Raw genomic sequence first — 20,360 nt, 5'->3', positions numbered from 1 at the left:
AATCGTTGAAAGTGAAGTATTGAAGTCCTCCACTATTATTGTGTTGCTGTTTTGCCTTCAGATCTGTTAACATTTGCTTAATAAATTTAGGTGCTCTGATATTAGATACGTATATGTATCAATATATGTATATGTGTATCTATCTATCTGTATATATAACAACTTACAATGAGCAATTTACAATTGTTATGTTTTCTTGATGAATTTATCCCTTCATCATTATATAGTGACCCTTTTTGTCTCTTGTTACAGTTTTTGACTTAAAGTCTATTTTGTCTGAAATAAGTATAGCTACCCCTGTCCTCTTTTAGTTTCCATTGCCATGAAAATCTTTTTCCTTCCCTTCACTTTGAATCTATGTATGTCCTTGAAACTGAAGTGAATCCCTTGTAGGCTGCATATATTTGGGTCTTGTTTTTTAATCCAGTCAACCATTCTTCATCTTTTGATTGGAGAATTTAATCTATTTACATTTAAAGTAATTATTGTTAGGGAAAGACTTACTATTCCCATCTTTTAATTGCTTTCTGGCTTATTTGCAGTTCCTTTGTTCCTTTCTTCCTCTCTTGCTGTCCTTTGTGAATTGATAATTTTCTATAGTGGTATGCTTTGATTTCTTTCTCTATGTCTTTTGTGCCTCTACTACAAGTTTTTGCTTTGTGATTACCACAAGGCTTACATAAAGCATAGTTTTCACAATCAATTTTAAATGGATAACAACTTAGGCTTCATTGCATGCAAAAACTCTACACTTTTATTCCTCCTACTTCACATTTTATGTTTTTGATGGTGCCGTTTATAGCTTTTTATGTTTGTATCCATTCACAAATTATTGTAACTACAGTTACTTTTGATATTTTTGTCTTTTAACCTTTATATAAGACTTAAGTGATTTATACACCACTATTACAGTATTAGAGTATTCCGAATTTTACTATATACTTACATGTATCAGTGAGTTTCACACTTTCATGTGTCTTTGTGTTACAAATTAGCATCCTCTCATTTCAGCTGGAGGAACTCCTTTCAGCATTTCTTACAAGGCAGGTCTAGTAGTGATGAACTTCATCAGCTTTTGTTTAGGAAAATCTTTTTCCCTCCATTTCTGAAGGAGATTTTGCTGGGTAAAGTATTCTTGGTTGTAATTTTCGTTTTCTTTCAGCACTTTGAATACAACATCCCACTCTCTCCTGGACTGCAAAGTTTCTTCTGAGAATTTTGCTGATAGACTTACAGGGGTCTCACCATGTGAGATGAGTTATTTTTCTCTTGCTGCTTTCAAAATTCTCTTTGTTTTTGATTTTTGGCAGTTTTATTATAATGTGTGTAAGTTTGAGTTAAATTTGTATTCATTTGTATGTTCATGAATTCATGAACCTGGATGTCCTTATCTCTCCCAGATTTGGAGTTCTTGGATATTATTTCTTTAAATAAGCTTTCTGCCCTTTTCTCTCTTCTTCCTCTCCTGGGAGCCCCACAACGTGAATCTTGTTTCAGTTGATGGCGTCCCGTAACGCACATGGCTTTCTTCACTCTTCTTCATTCTTTTTTCTTTTTCTTTTCCCTCTGACTGAATAATTTCAAATGATTTATCTTGAAGTTTACAGATTCTTTCTTCTGTTTCATCAACTCTGATGTTGATGTTCTATACTGCATTTCTCATTTCATACATTGTATTCTTCAGCTCCATAATTTCTGCTTAGTTCTTTTTTATTATTTCTATCTCTCTGTTGAACTTCTCATTTTATTCATGTATTGCTTTCTTGATTTCATTGAATTGTCTATCTGTGTTCTCTTCTAGCTCCCTGAGCTTCCTTAAGACAATTATTTTGAGTTATTTTCCCAGGAATTCATAGATCTCTATTTCTTTGGGATCAGTTACTGGAAAATTATTGTATTCCTTCATTGGTGTCATGCTTCCTTGATTTTTTCATGTTTCTTGTGTTCTTGAATTAATGTCTGAGTATTTGAGTGCTCAGTCACCTCTTCTAGATTTTATGGACTAGTTCTGGTGGGGAAAGATCTTCACCTGTGGGTAGGTGTGAGGGGACAGGCTAGGTAAGCTGTGGTGGTTCCAGCTCTAGGGAGGGCCCAGCAGTGTCATCTCTGCAACTGTCAGCTGAGGTCAGTGTCAGTGAGGACTGCAGTGATCCTCAGTAGTCAAGGCTGCAGTAGCAGAAAGACTGTTGGGGTCTTTGGCGGTAAAGGCTGACCTCTTTTTTTCCCATAGGGCATGTTGTCACTAGCCCACAGTGGCAATGATGTGTGAGGCATGGATGCCTGTGGAGCAACCACAGAGCTGGGGACTGGAGCTCAGGTGCTCACAGAGCAACAGCAGCTGTGGGGTCCAGGATGCTCACAGGGTTGGAGGGTGACAGCCCAACCCCATGATGGCTCCTTCTGGGCAGGGGGATGTAGCAGCACCTCCCTTCCCAAGGAATCTGCAGTGAAAATGGCTACTGGTTATCTCAGCAGCAAAGACTTCTAGTGTCTTCCACAGAACAGGTCACTGGGAACCAAGATAGCACCTACCACACGGCTGAAAATCCTAGCCATCTTCTTTGTTCCTAGCCATCTCCAACATCTCAGCTAAGCCGATCTCCCCAGTGATCCCTTCTGTGCAGTTATTCTCCCTTTTTTGTTCCACTGTTTTGCAGTAGGTTCTTAATTAGACTCTTGAGCCCTACCCCCAACACTCTTTTCGCTTGTGGATAGCTGTGCAGCTGTTGTTTGGTGTGGGGGGGTGGGGTGGGCAGGGGAGGCAAAGCTAATACCGCTTACTCTGCCGTCATGCTGATGTTACTTCTCTGTACCTGATTCTTGAAGTACTTTTGATGGCAGCTTTAAGTCATTCTCAGTTAATTTTAACAACTCATTCATCTTTGTGTTGCCATCAATTGATATCTTTTCTCACTCAAGTTGTGATTTTTCTGGCTCTTGTTCTGATGAGTGATTTTTTTATTGTATCCTGGACATTTTGGAGACTATATTAAAAGACTCTTGGTCCTACCTAAATTTTCTGTATTTGCAGGCAGTCATCCTGTTCAGGTTTAGTGTGTAGGCTCTGACCTACTTGTGCGAGCTTTCGTTTCTGAGCCCTTTGCCATGCTATTAAGGACTCCTTTGTTCTTCTGATTCTGCTGGAGCTTCTGCTGGCTCCCTGATAATGCTGCCCACTGGGGTGGGGGGGTGCCTCCTTGGACCACTCATGTCCTTGAGTATAGGTGGGATGCTGGGCCTGTGGGATGAAGAGTTTCTACTGGCCTGTTCTCTGGTTATCCAGTTTAAATGGGCTTATAACTCTATCTCTGCCAGTGGCACTGGGTGAAGGAAGCATTTACAGGGACCACCTTCTTTCATAGGATATGGTTCAGGAGACCATAGGTCTGGCTCACCTTCTGCCACTGGAAGGAGGGTCTAGAGAAGCCTGGATCTTCTGTTGCCAGACAGAGGGCCAGAAGCCACTGGATCTAGGTGGATAATAGGGAGACACTAGGCCTGTTGGCCCCACAGTACCAGCAAAGGGGAAAGACTGCTGCAGTCAGACCCACCCAGGTCCTAAAGCTGCCACTGCTGTAAGCAGACCAGTCCGTAACTTTCAGCTGTTGGAGCTGGTGCTGCAGGAAGATCTGATGACCTGCCACCGGTTATGAGTCTCCCTGTTATATCCCTGCTGGGCTTCCTCTTTCCCATTATTTTTAGAGGGGTTTTTTGGCCTGAGAGGACAGGCTTTTCTCTCTTTCTCTTTCTCTTTCTCTTTCTCTTTCTCTTTCTCCCTTCCTTCCATGCCTGTTAGCAGTTCTGGTTGCAGGTATCTCCAACACTCAGTCCAAGGTATCTGGGAGATAAAAAAAAAACAAACCAGTGAGCTCACTGTGTGTCCTTCATCAAGTCCTGATGTCCCTAGGCAGTTCACCTTCTTTTCACCTTTTGGAGCCCTTTATGGCTGTTGAATTATTTCTAGGGTATTTAGTTATTTTTAGAGGGGAGGAACAGAGAAAAATGAGTACATGCCATCTTGCCCTAAAACTAGAACCAAGAGTTTTATTTTTAGTTAATCATAAATGTTGATTTGCAATGCTTATCAAAAACTTATTACCATCTATCAAGACAATCCTATGACATGTCTTCTTTAATGTATTAATTTGGTGAATCACAATGATTGCTGTCAGATGTTAAACCAACCATGAGTTATGAGGTAAATTCAACATTTTGTTTATTCTCTGCTTGTCACCTCACAAGACTCATTCTCTGCCCTTTCCTGGCCCGTAAAAGGTGAACCTCTCCGTGCTGCTTTGCCCAGGTTCCTTGTTCTCTGAGCTGGGATCAACTGAATTTAAATAATGGAAGGTGTAGCCAAAAGTTTAGAGGGTGGGAATGGAGAAGGAAGTTAGGGAATCATCTCCTCCCTCTAACTGCTTGCTGTGGGGAGATAGATACTGAAACTAAACATAAATAAGTGAGAAAAGTATATTGTATCTAGAAAGCAAGAAGTGCCCTGCAAAAAGTGAAAGCACAATGGAGTAGGAGAATTGAGAGGGGGCAGGTTGTAATTTTAAATCAGATGGGGTCACACTAGGTCTTGTTTAAGAAGGCGATATTTGAGCAAGGACTTCTGACAGGTACAGAAGCAACCATTTTAAGGACTTTGGATTTTCCTGAGTAAAATGGAATACATTGGAGGGCTTTAGACAGAAGAATAACATACTTTGACTTATATTTTACAAGGACCTTACGGTAATAAAAGTCTCTTGAAAAATAGAAATGCATGAATCCTTCCTTAAAATGATAAAATGTAAACTTCAATCCTGAAGCTCTTATTTTAATTGCAGATATATTAGAGACATCCCCACTAGGGTAAGGATCAATGCAAGGGTGACCAATTGCCCCACACTTTCTAACATTCTTCTGGAGGTATTAGCCAATACAATTGGACAAGAAAATACAATTAGAGACATAAGAACTGGAAATGAAGAAATAAAACTATATTTTCAAATGTTATATTAGTTTAACAGGAAAATCCTATATAACAATGATAATAAAAGAATTCAGCAAGGTAGCTGGCTATAAAATTAAATTGAAAAAAAATGACCTAAGCCTCATATAAATTAATTCAAATAGATTAAGTCAAAATAGTTTATAGAATTAAATGTAGGATGTAACACTATAAAACTTATACAGGAAAACATAGGAGAAACATGGTGACCTGGATTAGGAGAAAGTGAAGAGGTTTTTTACATGACATCAAAAGCAGGATCCATAAAAGAAAAACAATCAATAAACTGAATTTCATCAAAATTTAAAACCCTTGCTCTGCAAAAGATGCTGTTAAGAGGATAAAGACAAGCAACAAATTTGTAAAAAAATAACTACATATACTACATATCTACAAATATGTAGATAACTACATATCTACCTAACTACATATCTACAGATAACTACATATCTACATAACTACATGAACTACACGTCTGAAAATGGACTTATATCAAGAATATATAAAGAATTTTCAAAATGAAACAGTAAAAGCAATGGGCAAACATTTCACCAAAGAGGATACACAGATGGCAAAAATGCACATGTAAATATATTCAGCATTATTAGCCAATAGGGCAGGACAACTTAAAACCATGATGAGGTGTCACTCCACACCTATTAGAACAGCTAAAATTTTAAAAAATAAATAATATCAAATGCCGGGTGAGGATTCAGAGAAACTGGATCTCTCACACACCATTGGTGGGAATGTAAATCGTATGGCCACTTTGGAAATTCATCTGGCAGGGTTTTTGCTTGTTTAAAATTAAACACACAATTACCATACAAGTCAGCAATCACACTTCTGGGTATTTATCTGCTATGGACTGAATGTTCACATCTCTCCAAAATGCATATGCTGGACTCCTAATCCCCAAGGTGATGATACTTGGAGGTAGGGCCTTTAGGAGGTGATTAGGTCATGAGGGTGGAGTCCTCATGAATAGGATGCATGCCCTTAAAAAAGAGACCCCAGAGGGGTCCTTGCCCCTTCCACCACAAGACGACACAGTGAGAAGCTGCTGGCTATAAACCAGAAGAGGACCTTCACGAGAACATGACTGTGCTGGAGCCTTGATCTTGGACTTCCAGCCTCCCTAACTGTGAGACATACATTTCTGTTTTTTATAAGCCACCCAGTCTGTGGTATTTGGTTATAGCAGCCCAAACAGACTAAGACATTATCCCAAAGAAATGAAAACATGTCCACACAAAATTCTGCATGCAGATGTTCATAGCAGCTCTTTTTGTAATATGCAAAATGGGAAACAACCCAAACATCTTTCAAAGGATGAATGTTTAAGCAAACTATGATATATCTATACCACAGAATATTCCTTAGCAGTGTAGCCAGCGAAGTGTTGATAAGTCCAGCAGCTTGTATGGATCTCAAGGGTATATGCTGAGTGGGAAAGGCCAATCTCAAAAAGTCACATATGGTATGATTCCATTTATGTAACAGTCTCTAAAGGACAAAAGCATTGGTGGTTTCCAGGGAAGTGGGTGGTGATAGGGAGACGGGTGTTACTGTAAAAGGTATCACAAGGAATCTTTGTGCTGATAGAACATTTCTGTATCTTGATTGTGATGGTGGTTACACAAATCTACACATGACAACATTGCATAGAGCTCTACTTGTACACATACACACACACAATGAGTTCATGTGAAACTAAAATCTAAATAAGGTCTATAGATTGTACCAGTGTCAGTTGCCTGGTTTGATAGTGTGTTATACTTAGGTAAGACATGACCACTGGCCAAAAAATTCAAAATTCTTACACGTCCGCATTCTTTAACTCACTATTTCCTTGGGACATATCCCAAGAAAATTATTAGAAAGGTAAGCAAATCTTTACAAATATGGATACTCATTACTGTTTTCTTTTTATACATATGTATCATATAACAATATAATTTGTATGCCAATCCAGGAAAACCTTAAAACTTAGGGGAAGGTGCTAACCTAATTGAAATTATATAATTTCTTGAAATAGTTCCTTTTTGACTGACAAGTTGGTTTACCATGATTTAACATGGACTTAATAAAAGAATTCTAGTCACAAAATACTGTAAAAGGACAAATAAGACATTCTAGTTATACATCTTTGATTATGTTTTAAGAGTTACTCTACAGAATATAATATACATCCACAACTTATCACAATATACCTTGAATTACTAGTACACCACTTCATGTATAAGGTAAAAATCTTACAACAGCATAATCCTACTTAAAAACTTTCTGTCCTCTCTGCTACTGGGAGCATATACTTTACTTTAAAAATTTATAATCCCTAAACACGCAATTATTAGTTTTTCCTTAAATATTAAATTGACTGTAAATGAATTTTTTAAATGAAAGAAAAACAGTCTTTCATATTTATCAACCTATTTACCATTGTTAGCTATCTTCCTTCCTGTTGATCTGAATTTCCATCCTGTATTTGTTCCTCTCAGCCTGAAATTCTTTTATCATTTCTTGTAGTGCAAGTCTGGTGATGGACAATTCTCTCAGCTTTGGTATACTGAAGATAACTTTATTTTGTTTTTGTTTCTGAAAACCTCTGCATATAGAATTCTGGGTTTTCATTTTTTCTTTCAGCCCTTTAAAAATGTTCCATTTTCTTCTTGCCACTGTACTTCTGATGAGAAGTGAATTGTTCTTATCGTTATTCCCCCAGTATGTAATGTGTCTTTTTCCTCTGGCTGTTTTTAGGAATTTTTTTCTTTATCTTTAGTTTTCAGGAGTTTGTATTTGGTGTGCTTTGGTGTGAATTTGGTGGTAGGAGGGGGAGGGAAATTTTTATACTACTTGAGGTTTGTAGTGATTCTTGAATGAATGGGTTGATGAACTTATCAAATCTGCTAAATTATTAAAGACCTAAATGTAAGGCCAGAAACTATCAAACTCTTAGAGGAAAACATAGGCAGAACACTCTATGACATAAATCACAGCAAGATCCTTTTTGACCCACCTCCTAGAGAAATGGAAATAAAAACAAAAATAAACCAATGGGACTTAATGAAACTTCAAAGCTTTTGCACAGCAAAGGAAACCATAAACAAGACCAAAAGACAACCCTCAGAATGGGAGAAAATATTTGCAAATGAAGCAACTGACAAAGGATTAATTTCCAAAATTTACAAGCAGCTCATGCAGCTCAATAACAAAAAAACAAACAACCCAATCCAAAACTGGGCAGAAGACCTAAATAGACATTTCTCCAAAGAAGATATACAGACTGCCAACAAACACATGAAAGAATGCTCAACATCATTAATCATTAGAGAAATGCAAATCAAAACTACAATGAGATATCATCTCACACCAGTCAGAATGACCATCATCAAAAAATCTAGAAACAATAAATGCTGGAGAGGGTGTGGAGAAAAGGGAACACTCTTGCACTGCTGGTGGGAATGTGAATTTGTTCAGCCACTATGGAGAACAGTATGGAGGTTCCTTAAAAAACTACAAATAGAACTACCATACGACCCAGCAATCCCACTACTGGGCATATACCCTGAGAAAACCATAATTCAAAAAGAGTCATGTACCAAAATGTTCATTGCAGCTCTATTTACAATAGCCCGGAGATGGAAACAACCTAAGTGCCCATCTTCGGATGAATGGATAAAGAAGATGTGGCACATATATACAATGGAATATTACTCAGCCATAAAAAGAAATGAAATTGAGCTATTTGTAATGAGGTGGATAGACCTAGAGTCTGTAATACAGAGTGAAGTAAGTCAGAAAGAGAAAGACAAATACCGTATCCTAGCTGGAATTTAAGAAAAAAAAATGTCATGAAGAACCTAGGGGTAAGACAGGAATAAAGCCACAGACCTACTAGAGAATGGACTTGAGGATATGGGGAGGGGGAAGGGTGAGCTGTGACACAGCAAGAGAGAGGCATGGACATATATACACTACCAAACGTAAGGTAGATAGCTAGTGGGAAGCAGCCGCATAGCACAGGGAGATCAGCTTGGTGCTTTGTGACCGCCTGGAGAGGTGGGATAGGGAGGATGGGAGGGAGGGAGACGCAAGAGGGAAGAGATATGGGAACATATGTATATGTATAACTGATTCACTTTGTTATAAAGCAGAAACTAACACACCATTGCAAAGCAATTATACCCCAATAAAAATGTTTAAAAAATAATATTAAATAAAATTTTTTTTAAAAATCTGCTAAATTTTGTCAAATATATGCATATTTTATTGAATGTATAAACTCCATTTCTCCCTCTTCTTCTACCTTTGAGACACCACTTCTATGTATGTTAGACCCTTCGGCACTGTTCAACATGTCACTGAAGCTCCATTCATTTTTCAGTCTTCTTTATCTACATGCTTCAGTTTTCTTCAAGATCACTGATCCTTTCTTCTGTTACATCCAATCTTTTGTTAAGGCTAGCCAGTAAATTTTTGACTTGAGATATTGTATTATTCAGTTCTAGGATTTCCACTGGGTTCTTTTCTAGTTTTCATATCTCTCCTGAAATCCCACTCTTCACTCATTACAGTCATATTGTCCCATGGACTGCGTAAGCAGAGTCACTGTAGGCATTTCAAATCCTTAATGCTGATTCCAGCATCAGCATTCCTTGTGATTCTACATCTAATGACTTAGTTTTCTGGACTGTGAGCCACATTTTCCTGTTTCTTCACATATCTAGTGAGTACACTCCTGTGCCATGGTTTCTTCATTTAGTGAGAACTTTGGTTTCCTATGAGTGGTACTCCACTAAAACATGTTCATATTAGTGCCACCAAAAATTTATTTTATCTTCAACATCAACTTTAGTAGCATGCAGAATTATGTCAGATGTTATATTTTCTATGAAATAAACTTTTAAGATCTTTGTGTTGATTCCCTGAATTACATTAAAAAAATGAAACAATTCATATTAACTAATTTTCTATTTAAAGGATCTAATGACAACAACAAAAAATGACATTTTTAAACTGATTTTAAAGTTTTTTCTGAAAGTGGAGGCCATGTAATAACAGATACAGCTGTACTTTTGATACATGCAAAAAATCCAAAAATAGAAGTGAAAAAAATAATTTAGAATGACAGCCATTTGACCTAAAAAGGCATGTTTCTCAAGTGATATATGAGTGCAGCTTCTGTCATTGTACATCTTAATTGTTCACCTTTGAGCGCTATGTTCTTAAAATAACTACCAACTTTTGAAGCAAAAGCTGATGCTTTCTCAGAGTCTTTTTTTTTCTTGTGGAGACTGGTGGCCTGGTGCCTTTGTGTGTGTCAGAGACTATGCCACGCTACTTGCCTTTCAGATTTAATCAGGAGTTAAAGTCGGAGCTCTGCTTACCACACATTCATCTCACAGTGGCAGCCACTGGAGGTACACAGTGGTGGTCTACCAGAGTCACCTATCTTAACGTGGCTATTTATAATAAAACAATTAAAAATGAAAAACCCAAGATAAATAATAAGCTATATGGGACTCCAGGACAACAGGATTGTCGTGGGAAATTGGGGACATATAGTCATTCAGTTTATACCTACACTTTGCAGTTATTTTGGAGATGGGGCTGGTCCTTTTGCTCATCACAATTCTATCCCTGTACCATTTGCTGGTATCTGCCGTTCCATCCCTGTTTAAGGTTCAGGCCTTGAGCAACGACACGCTGAGTGCCCACAGACATAGATCTGGCCGTTCTTTTCTGCGGCACTCACTGGATTGAGAGGACAGCTTCACACAGGCTTCTCCAGGTTTGTGGGGTCATTTCAGCATTAACCTGAGAGTAGCATGGCCCATTCTGCGATTCTCTAAGTGCACTTCATTTGCTCACATCTCACTCTTCTGTCACAACAGATCACGCCCACGGAACTCGAGTTGTTCCATAATTGTGTTCACTGCTGTTCATAACAGGCCACAAGCTTGTCATCTGGCATTAGTGCTGGCAGGTCTGGGGCTAGGGCAGTCCCTGCGTGTGACTCAGGCACCACACACACATGCTCACGCCGAACAGAACTCATCCCTGTGGTGGCAGATGTCACCTTCCTCAGCAGGAACTTCCATCTCCAAGAGGTTGTTAAAAGTAGACATACATCTTTAATGGGGACATTAATACTTCATGAGCTTGTAACGTTGCTGGAGAGCAGGGTTTTAGTCACTTTCCAGGACCCATTAAAATTCATGTGCAAATTATTGCGGGGAGTTTTTTCAGCTCATCATCCATTAGTAACTAGTGAAACAGCTGTTTCACATGTGCATGGTGGAGGGAAAGTGCTGCATAAGCAATCAGACCTAATATTTATCATACTGCTTGGTTTTTAGGTTTTGGAGCAGTTGGTAATTATTACAAAGTTGGTAAATTTTGGAACCAGCGTATTGGTTGTACAGGAAGTACAAACATAACCAATCAATGGTTCTCTGACTTTAGGAGGGTTCAGGCTGCTGCTTTTAAGAAGCATCAAAGCCCATTTTGACAGCTGAGTGTTATGGGAAGAGGCTGCTGTTGACACTTGCGTTAGGAATTCACATCCTCTTAACAGACTGCCGGAATTCCAGCCCTGCCTAAAGGTGCTGGTCTGAATAGAAATGTCACAATTATCTACGCCTGTCCCAGGAACAATAACTCAAATTCAACTAAACTAAGCAAACATTATTAAGCATTTACCGTGACAGACCCAGTGCTGGAGCTGGGGATCTGTGGGGAACAGGTATGGTCCTGGCCCTGAGGAGGCTCACAGACTTGTAGGATCCAAGGAAGCAAAAGGTTACACCATAGCGGTGTGTGTGAGGAAGAAGTGGGGAAGGCATGAGCAAGGGAAGCTTCTAGAAAGTGGCAGGCGGCACCACAAATGGAGAAGTGAAGATGAGGCCTGCAGGCACACAGGTGGGCGAGCGTTCCAGACCGTGAGAGCAGTATTTGCAAACCCAGTGATCTTAAACCTATCTGCATTGGGTAGGTCCTGTTACCCAAAAGCTGGGTTCGCCTCTTGGGTGTTAGGCCAAAAGACACAACCAAGCCAAAGATGAAGAGAAGGAAGGTGTGATTACTTGCAGCAAGTGAGGAGAACACAGGGGATCTTTCCCAAAGCAGTGTCTCCCCAATAGCAAAACTGGGGAAGTTTTAAGCTGAGGGTACACGCATATTCATGAAGGGGCTCGAGCAGAGGAGAATTCAGCATAGAATTGGGGCAAAGGTCGACAGAGTCCCTCCCTCAACCCCCTCCCCTTGGCAACAACAAGTCTGTTCTCTAGGTCCGTGGTTCTGTTTCTGTTTCACAGATAGGTTCATTTGTGTCATGTTTTAGATTCCACGTATAAACGATATCATATGGTATTTGTCTTTCTCTTTCTGACTTGCTTCACTAAGTATGATAATGTCTAGCTGTATCCGTGTTGCTGCAAATGGCATTATTTTGTTCTTTTTTATGGCTGAGTAGTATTCCGTTGTATATATGTACCACATCTTCTTTATCCATTCATCTGTCGATGGACATTTAGGTTGTTTCCATGTCTTGCCTATTGTGAATATTGTCAACTTTTTAAATGATAGTTGTTCAGGAAGGGGTATGAAGACATCACATAAATTTTATGGGGTTTTCCAGTTTTGTGGTGGAAGCAACCATTGTTCCAGCACTGTGTAAGCAAGTGGACATGGTCACCTCTAATCCTTTTGGGTGGTCCTTTCCCAGCTTCAGGTGTTTTCTCATGCACAAGTGCTGACCTGCAGTCTGCTATTTACTAAAAGGGTACCCTTTGTAGATTTCTCTGTGCCAATGGCTCCTGCCTGTCAGTCTGTCCTGCAAACTCTAGCTGCCTTGATCTCCCCAGACTCGCAGCTCCATTTCTTTAACCTGGGCGTCCACTAGGCATCTCCTGGCACCCCCTTGCTGGGCAGTCAAACTATCCCAAGGTAGTAATCTCGGGGCAATCACAGTGCTTATCTCACTTGTTTCCTGCCTCTCAGAGATTATTCACCTACATTGCTAAACATCCAATGTCTTGGAAACCAGCGTCTCATGCATTTTGTCCATTTTTTGGTTGTCTCTGATAAGAGGGTCAGCTGGTCCCCATTACTCCATTTGTACCAGATGTGGAAGTCTTTTTCATACATTTTCAAATGGATAATTGGTAGATATTTAAACGTTATTGTATTTAGATTTCAGATACATTTAAAAGAGTGATGCCACAGTTTTATTTTAAAACTTCAATATTTACATTACTCTAGGGGTCACATCCATGGAGTAGTTAACCTTTCAATGAACATTTTTATATGTCAACTTGAAAAGCACTTTAAGTTAATATTTAACTTAATTTTAGCATTTAAGTTAATATTTTTGTCAATATTACTTTGAGGTTACAGAAGCAAAACAGTCTGAGGACCATTGTTTTAATTACCCATATGGTGTCTCTGTCGGTCTGAAACTAGTGACATTTGCCAACATAGTGGTCTTTTAGGGACTCCTGGGGTACTAGGACCAGCCTGTGTGGTACCCTTGTCCCAGTTCCTTCCCGACAACAGGCTTTGTCTTGAATTTCATGAAAGGGGAAACTGCACCTAGTTTGCCATCTACGGTATGATAAGTATCAATCTCCCTGGTTGCTTTTCGCATATCTCATTTGTGCAAGTCCGTGTCTTGGTCTTGGTGTGATGAGCATAGACACACACTCTTGACGGGTGAGTATAAGCTCAGATCTTGTTTGGAAGGGTTGCCATCCCAACGAGAGACAGTGAGATGGCTCATCCACTGTCACACTGTTAATCATGTGTGGATCCAGAATTGGAACCCAAGTGACTAGCTACAGCATCTCCTGTCCTTCTTCCCACCAGAGTCTCTAATATAAGTGGGACAGACAACCATATTGGCCATCTATCCCATCTGTTCCCACTTTCACATGAAGAAAGAACTTGAGTAAAACTTGTTATTGTACAAGTGAAAATTTGAGGGGGACTTATTTATTACCTATGTTTTATCAATAAGAGCATAGATGTTTCATAGTTGATCTGTGTATAAGTCTTAAGGCTACTTCTTGGAAAATTATAACCCCAAATAAAGTTGATACAATAACAGACCACTATATAGTGGAAAATTAACCAAACAAATTTAAACAAATTGTATTAATAATCATGTAGCAATATTTTCAGTAATTTAAGTGTAAAAAATAAGAATGTCAGCAAGTGAAATTCATTCAATTTAAAATGACAGTTGTCATAAAACGGTCTTTCCTCAACTGTTGGTAATTTCAACTATGTGCATGCACAGGAGATTTTCATCTATTTAGGGGGTTTCTAGTAAGTGGCTACTAAGAGAAATACAAATATGGAGAGCTTCATGTGATTCTTCCATAAAAAACAAAGAAAGGGCTTGAAAGTTGAGATTAAAAAGGAATTTGAACTTTGATTCTGGTGGCATGGTAGATTAAGTACCCCAATGGATCTTCCTGACTGAATCAACTAAATGCTGGATAAAATATAAGGATGAAAAATAAAAATTACAAACAACAACAGCATGTGCATTGGAAGGGGGTGATAAGGAATAAAGCATTCTAAAGTCCTTGAATTATTGGGGTGAAGGTATAGATACTGACTACTGTTGTTCCATAAAATTAAGTACACGTTAATATACTAGCATAACCACTAGAAGAAGAAGCACAGAGCATATTACCTGCAAACAAGAAGTTAAAAAAATACTGGAATCGGAAGAAGACAAAAGAAAATCAATGAAAAAGATGGCAGTATAAAAGGAAATAGAAAACAGAGCAGACCAAAAAACATACCTAATATGATAATAAGGTTATATTCAAATAGAGGAGTAATCAGAATAAATGTAACCGGATAAGCTGTGCAGTTATAAGACAGAAATATCAGACTGTCTTTTTTAATTCAGCCTAACCGTTGTTGGTTTTATAAAGAGACACGACCAAAACTTACAGATGCAGAGATAGTCCTTAAGTCAATGGATGGCTGGGGAAAAAATGTGCACCAGAAAAATGCTAACCAGAGAAAAGCTAATGTAGCCATTTACATAGCAGACAAATTAGTTTCTGATCAAAGGTTCGTGTTAGCAAAAAGATATAACCTCTCTAAGCTTGCAAGTGCCTGAGAAAATAGCCTCAAATTGTGCAAGGCAAAAATTGACAGAAAACTAGGAACGTTTGACAAATTCACTACCATAATGGGGGATTTAAACCCCTTCTTTCAATAATAGGGCAATCAAGCAGGGCAAAAAGTGAGTAGGAACGTAGGAGATTTGAACAACAAAATGAATAACTGGATCTAATGAACATTTATAAAACACTGCAACCAACATTCAGACAATACACCGTCTTGTTAAGCGCTTACTAGAATCCATGAATTTCAAATGATAAGCCCCCTTCTTTGACCACAATTCAATTAAGTTAGAAACCAACTGCAAAAGGAAAATGAGGAAAACACCACACATTTGTAAATAAAACCTCACACACAGCTAAAGCCTTCATGGATAAAAGCAGAAATCATCAAGGAAATGAGACAATAGAACGGAAGGATGATGAGATTACCACTTATGATAATCTGTGGGCTGCAGTAAAAATATTACTGAAGTGGAAATTTATAGCCCCGAGTGCTGACTTCATATAGCTGGAAAAGCACACATCTCAAAATACAGTCATTTCATCCCAGGTCTAGACTCACATATATACTGCACCAGAAATCATATGTAAGAAAGTTGTGGAAGCCAGGTTTCTCACAGAAAAACGCATGGTCGGTAAATGTGGTACATGTATGATGACGGGAAAAAGGCTTACCAACTTGCATGGTACATTTTACTCATACATAAATAAAAATCAAAGTTCCCTTATATTCTTTAGATAAAACAATATTCTTTTACGTAAGTGCCTACCAAGCCATGTAAATTGGAGTGCAAATTTTTAATCAACTCCCTCTAATAATTTCTAATTTTTTTAATTTTTAATTGTGGTAAAATACATATAAAATTTACCATCTTGACCATTTTTAAACATACAGTTTGGTGGTATTAAATACATTCACACTGCTGTGTAGCCATCACCACCATCCATCTCCAGAACTTTTTGCATCTTCTCAAATTGAATCTCTGTCCCCACTGAACACTAATTCTCCATCCCTCCTCCCCCAGGCCCTGGCATCTGCCATTCTACTTTCTGTCTCTATGAATTTAACTAAACTAAGGACCTCATATGAGTGGAATCATACAGTATTTGTCCTTTAGTGACTGGCTTATTTCACTTAACATAACGTCCTCAAGGTTCATCCACGTTGTAGCATGTGTCAGAATTTCCCTCCTTTTTATAGTTGAATAATACTGCATTGTATACATAGACCACATTTTATTTATCTATTTATTCTTTGATGGACACTTGGGTTGTTGCATCTTTGGGTATTAAAAATACTCTTCAAGACTATGCTTCCATTCTTTGGGGTATAGACCCAGAAGTGGGATCCCTGGATCATATGGTAATTCTATTTTTAATTTTTTGAGTAACCGCTACACTGCTTTCCACAGTGACTGCCCCGTTTTACATTTTTACCAACGGTGCACTGTTTTTTGATAGCAGCCATTCTAATGGAGTGAGATGGTATCTCATTGCGGTTTCTAATTTTCTAAAGAAAGGATTTGTTCAGTATTTTGTCTGATGCAGCTGTTACAAGCTAAATAATGGCACAGTTTGACCTGGGAACCTTTATCCAGTGTTCACCAATTTCCTCATTAACGTGATACTCGGTGACTTATACCCACGAACAGAAGAAAATTCCTTTTGACATGAAATTGTTCATGGTGCTGCATCTTTTCTCCACTTCTGTTGCAGAATAACTATTTTTAACATGTTCTAGTCCTTATAAAACTGTGTGTGATTTTTGTATATCAATATATATTTCAACAGCTGTCTTGAATATCATTATTGAAACATTTAATTAGCTTACTTTTGTTAGTTTTTATTAATTTTCAAACTCCAGATTTTGAAAAACATCACATAGGCAAGTCTTTGGATTCATTAAATATAAATACCTTAAGTATTTATTATATATTTTTTCCTTTTTTTCATCAAACAGAAAATGTCTTCTCCTCTAATTTCTCCTATCTCCTATAAGATAATCATAAGTTGTTCTCTTGGATTTGATTTTTTGTTGTCGTTTTCAACTGTTATTTGATATGTAATCAGTCAGTTTCATCTAGTTATGATACGCAGCCATAAAAGAAAATCTCCATGGCCTTCGACAAGGTTGTTTCTCATGCATATGGTCCCCCGCGGGTGGGGGGCCGCTGGCTTCAGGTCTTAGTCTGGGATCAGTGGCCCATCTTCATGCCTGGATAACTGCCCCCACAGGGAACCGAACCAACAGCTGCTATCGCATCAGCTTGGAGGGTCCAAGAAGCATAAGATGTGTGAAAGAATCAAACCTCCCAAGAAGTACAGCAAGAGACTGTCCATCGCAGGTTAAAAGCAGACACATGCTGCCCAGGGACTCAAATACGGGCTATAAACAGTACAGCATAGAAAGGAACGATTAAGACAAAATCCAGGATACTGGCGAGCTCCATGGGGGGAGGGATGGGTGACGTAACCAGGAGAACCTGGAAGGGACATGAGGGCAGCTCACACACCATAAAAGAAGAGATGGCTGCAGGTCAGCAGCACGCCGAGGTCCACGCTCCAGTGTTCCCCACCCTCCCTGCTTTGGGGTTAGCCCCGAAGGAGACTCATTTTATTATCTAGCTAGGAAATCTGGACCGTTCCTGACCACGTCCAGGGAAAGGGGAGGTTAATTATGTTATTGGGGATTCTCTTAGCTGGTGTCAGCAGCTCAGGGTAATTAAGGACCTACAGGAATAATAAACAACAAGAAACTAAAAAAATTCCTGAAGCCATAGAATGGCTTCACCGATTAGGTTGGATTACGATGTTTAATTTTTTGGAGCTGTCTCTGTTGCTATAGAAATTAACAACGAAGACAAGACACCTGAGCGTGGCCTTTCGAAGCACTCCAGCCCCCAGCCTCGCTCCGCAGCCGGTGGCACCGGTGCGCAGAGCCGCCCCTGAGACTGAAATGGGTGGGGGTCATGTGGTCTGTCTCCAGGCTCCAGGGCAGTGCCAGCTGCACGCACGGAGGTCACGACCGGCAGCCTGCACCCAGTTTAGGAAGGTGACCAGGACTTGACCCACGTCTGTCTCTCCCTGTGTGGCCTGGGCGGGGCCTCAATTTTCTGCCTCTGGGATGCAGTCGTGATGTCCTTCTCACCCGGTGGTGAGGCCTGGATGAAGAGCACATGTGGACCCCCCATAGCCCGTGGTGACCCCCACGTCCCCATGCTCAGTGAGGGCGTCCCCCGCGTCCCCAGGATCCACACCACAGCCACGTGCACCATGCCCTGCGCAGGGTCCCTGCCTGGAGTGCACGTGCTCCAGCCCACACCATGAGCACCCGTCCCTGCTCCGTCACACTCTAACGGCCGGTATCTGCTGGGGAGGGGTTGGAAGTGGTTTGCATTTATTCGTTGTTCTGCCAGCAGATATAAAGGAGGATATGTGCGCAAAATGGGGTCAGCTGAACTCAAGCCCCAGGGCGGGGCTCTGGGGACACCTCAGCGGCTGCCCCTCCACCTGCTCTCCTGGGACAGCCCCATCTTGGCCATCACCGGCTTTCCCTGTTGACCACACGGATAGTGGGTGGCCCGGTCCTGAGACTCAGCGATGTGACCGGGTCAGTGGAACAGCAGGGGCAGCGGGCACAGGGTGAACACTCGTGCGTGAAGCCGTGCAGGGAGGAGGTTTCCAGGGGGGGAGGGGGGAAGAGGCTGTGTGTGCAGGGCTGAGTGGGCGGAGCTACAGTCCCGTGGGGTGCAGACGCGGAAGCCCCAGGCCCCAGAGGCAGGACCTGTGGCCCCTAGGCTGGGAGTACCTCATACAACCCTCTGAGGAGCTGGAGAGCCCTCTGCGTCCGAGTCTCTGTAAAGGTCAAGACCGCATGCATTTTGAAATCTCAGAATTTGTCTAAAATGGAGCGGCAAAGAAATCAGCATGATGAGATGTGGGCAGCATGATTCAGGAAAGCACCCTTTCCCCAGAGGTCACAGGCACAGCCCCTCAGCCGAAGGTCCCCGCACACGGGCCACTGGGGAGTCTGAAGGGTGCGGTGTGTGTTCACGTGTGCGTGTGTGCACATGTGAGTTCATGTGTGTGTTGGCACATGACATGGGTGCATGTGCGTACACGTGCATGTGCACTCAGGGACAGGGTGCCACATTCCGACGTGCCGCCAGGTGGCCAGGTCAGCACCTACGGACACGTGTGATAGGACAAGTGTTAGCTCCCCGCCCGTGATGTCCCTGATCCAATACCCAGGGCCACCTTCTTTTTCGGTGGCTTGCATGACCAGAAATGAAGGGACCCCTTGTTCCTCGGTGGGAAGTTCTCTGAGGAGAGAAAGAAAAAGACCGGAGCCAAAAGATATTTTAAACGTCAGAGACACACGCTGAGACGCCCCCGTGCTCCTCAGGTGCCTAGAAACGCACGAGGTGCACGGTGGGAATTCATCGATCACCAAACCTTCATGAAATACACGTTCCTAACTTTGTGAATTTCTCCAAAATCTGAAAAAGCGGGAATGACTCGATGCCTTGATTTCCTCTCTTTTTTTGTCGCTGCAGTGCAGCGTCTGCTCCCAGGCCTGGCAAGTGTTGACCGGCCCTGACTCTGTGAAATGAGAGCGAGTGGTCACATGACGCTTGGCTGGGGGGAGGGGGAGGGCCCTGCTGGTACCTCTGGGCCGCGACTCTCACGTGAGCTGTTCTCTGGGGCGCCTTGTGTCTGGCCCGGCTCTCCCCGTTCCCACCGCCTGTCCTCCTGATGTGTCCCTCCACCAGCCTGGCTCTCAGACACCCCCATCGAGCTCTCAGCCCTGCATGCCACAGCTGCCTGCCCCACGTGCCCACCCCCGCCCCCTGCCCTCTCTGCACCACCACCGTCAGGCTCCACTCCCGGCTGTGGCCTCCCAGCCTCCCTAGCTCCAGTCCTGCCCCCAAGGTGGCCAGAGGGGTGATCTCAAGCCCCTGCCTCTTGTCCGGGTGGCAGAGCTGCAAACTACACAACCTGCCCCAACGGGCAGAAAGCCTGAGGACAGGGACGGGCTCCCAGGCTAGAAATCACAGGTGTGGGGTCCCAGGGGGACCAGCGGGGGCCCACCTCTGTCACTTACCACCGCGGCCCCGGGGTGAGCTCCACCTGAGGCTGGTTCACAGCAAGGCTGCTGGCAGCACAGCAGGGCCGGCTCCCTGCCCTTGTCCTGCAGGGGACACACAGGCTATCTT

General features: G+C 41.3%; 1 long non-coding RNA gene across 1 annotated transcript; it reads left to right on the top strand.

Annotated features, from left to right (window-relative positions):
• Positions 1-234: 234 nt before the first annotated feature.
• Positions 235-12,197, top strand: LOC113629615 (uncharacterized). Its single transcript, XR_003436630.1, has 3 exons — positions 235-245; positions 6,432-6,443; positions 12,035-12,197. It is a non-coding gene; the product is annotated as an uncharacterized LOC113629615 (long non-coding RNA).
• Positions 12,198-20,360: the final 8,163 nt, after the last annotated feature.

The sequence above is a fragment of the Aethalodelphis obliquidens genome, unplaced genomic scaffold, assembly GCF_003676395.1.
Source record: "Aethalodelphis obliquidens isolate GAN/ISIS:26980383/991018 unplaced genomic scaffold, ASM367639v1 scaffold27, whole genome shotgun sequence".
In the NCBI taxonomy this organism is placed as follows: Eukaryota; Metazoa; Chordata; class Mammalia; order Artiodactyla; family Delphinidae; genus Aethalodelphis; species Aethalodelphis obliquidens.
This window is presented reverse-complemented; position numbering and strand designations above follow the sequence as displayed.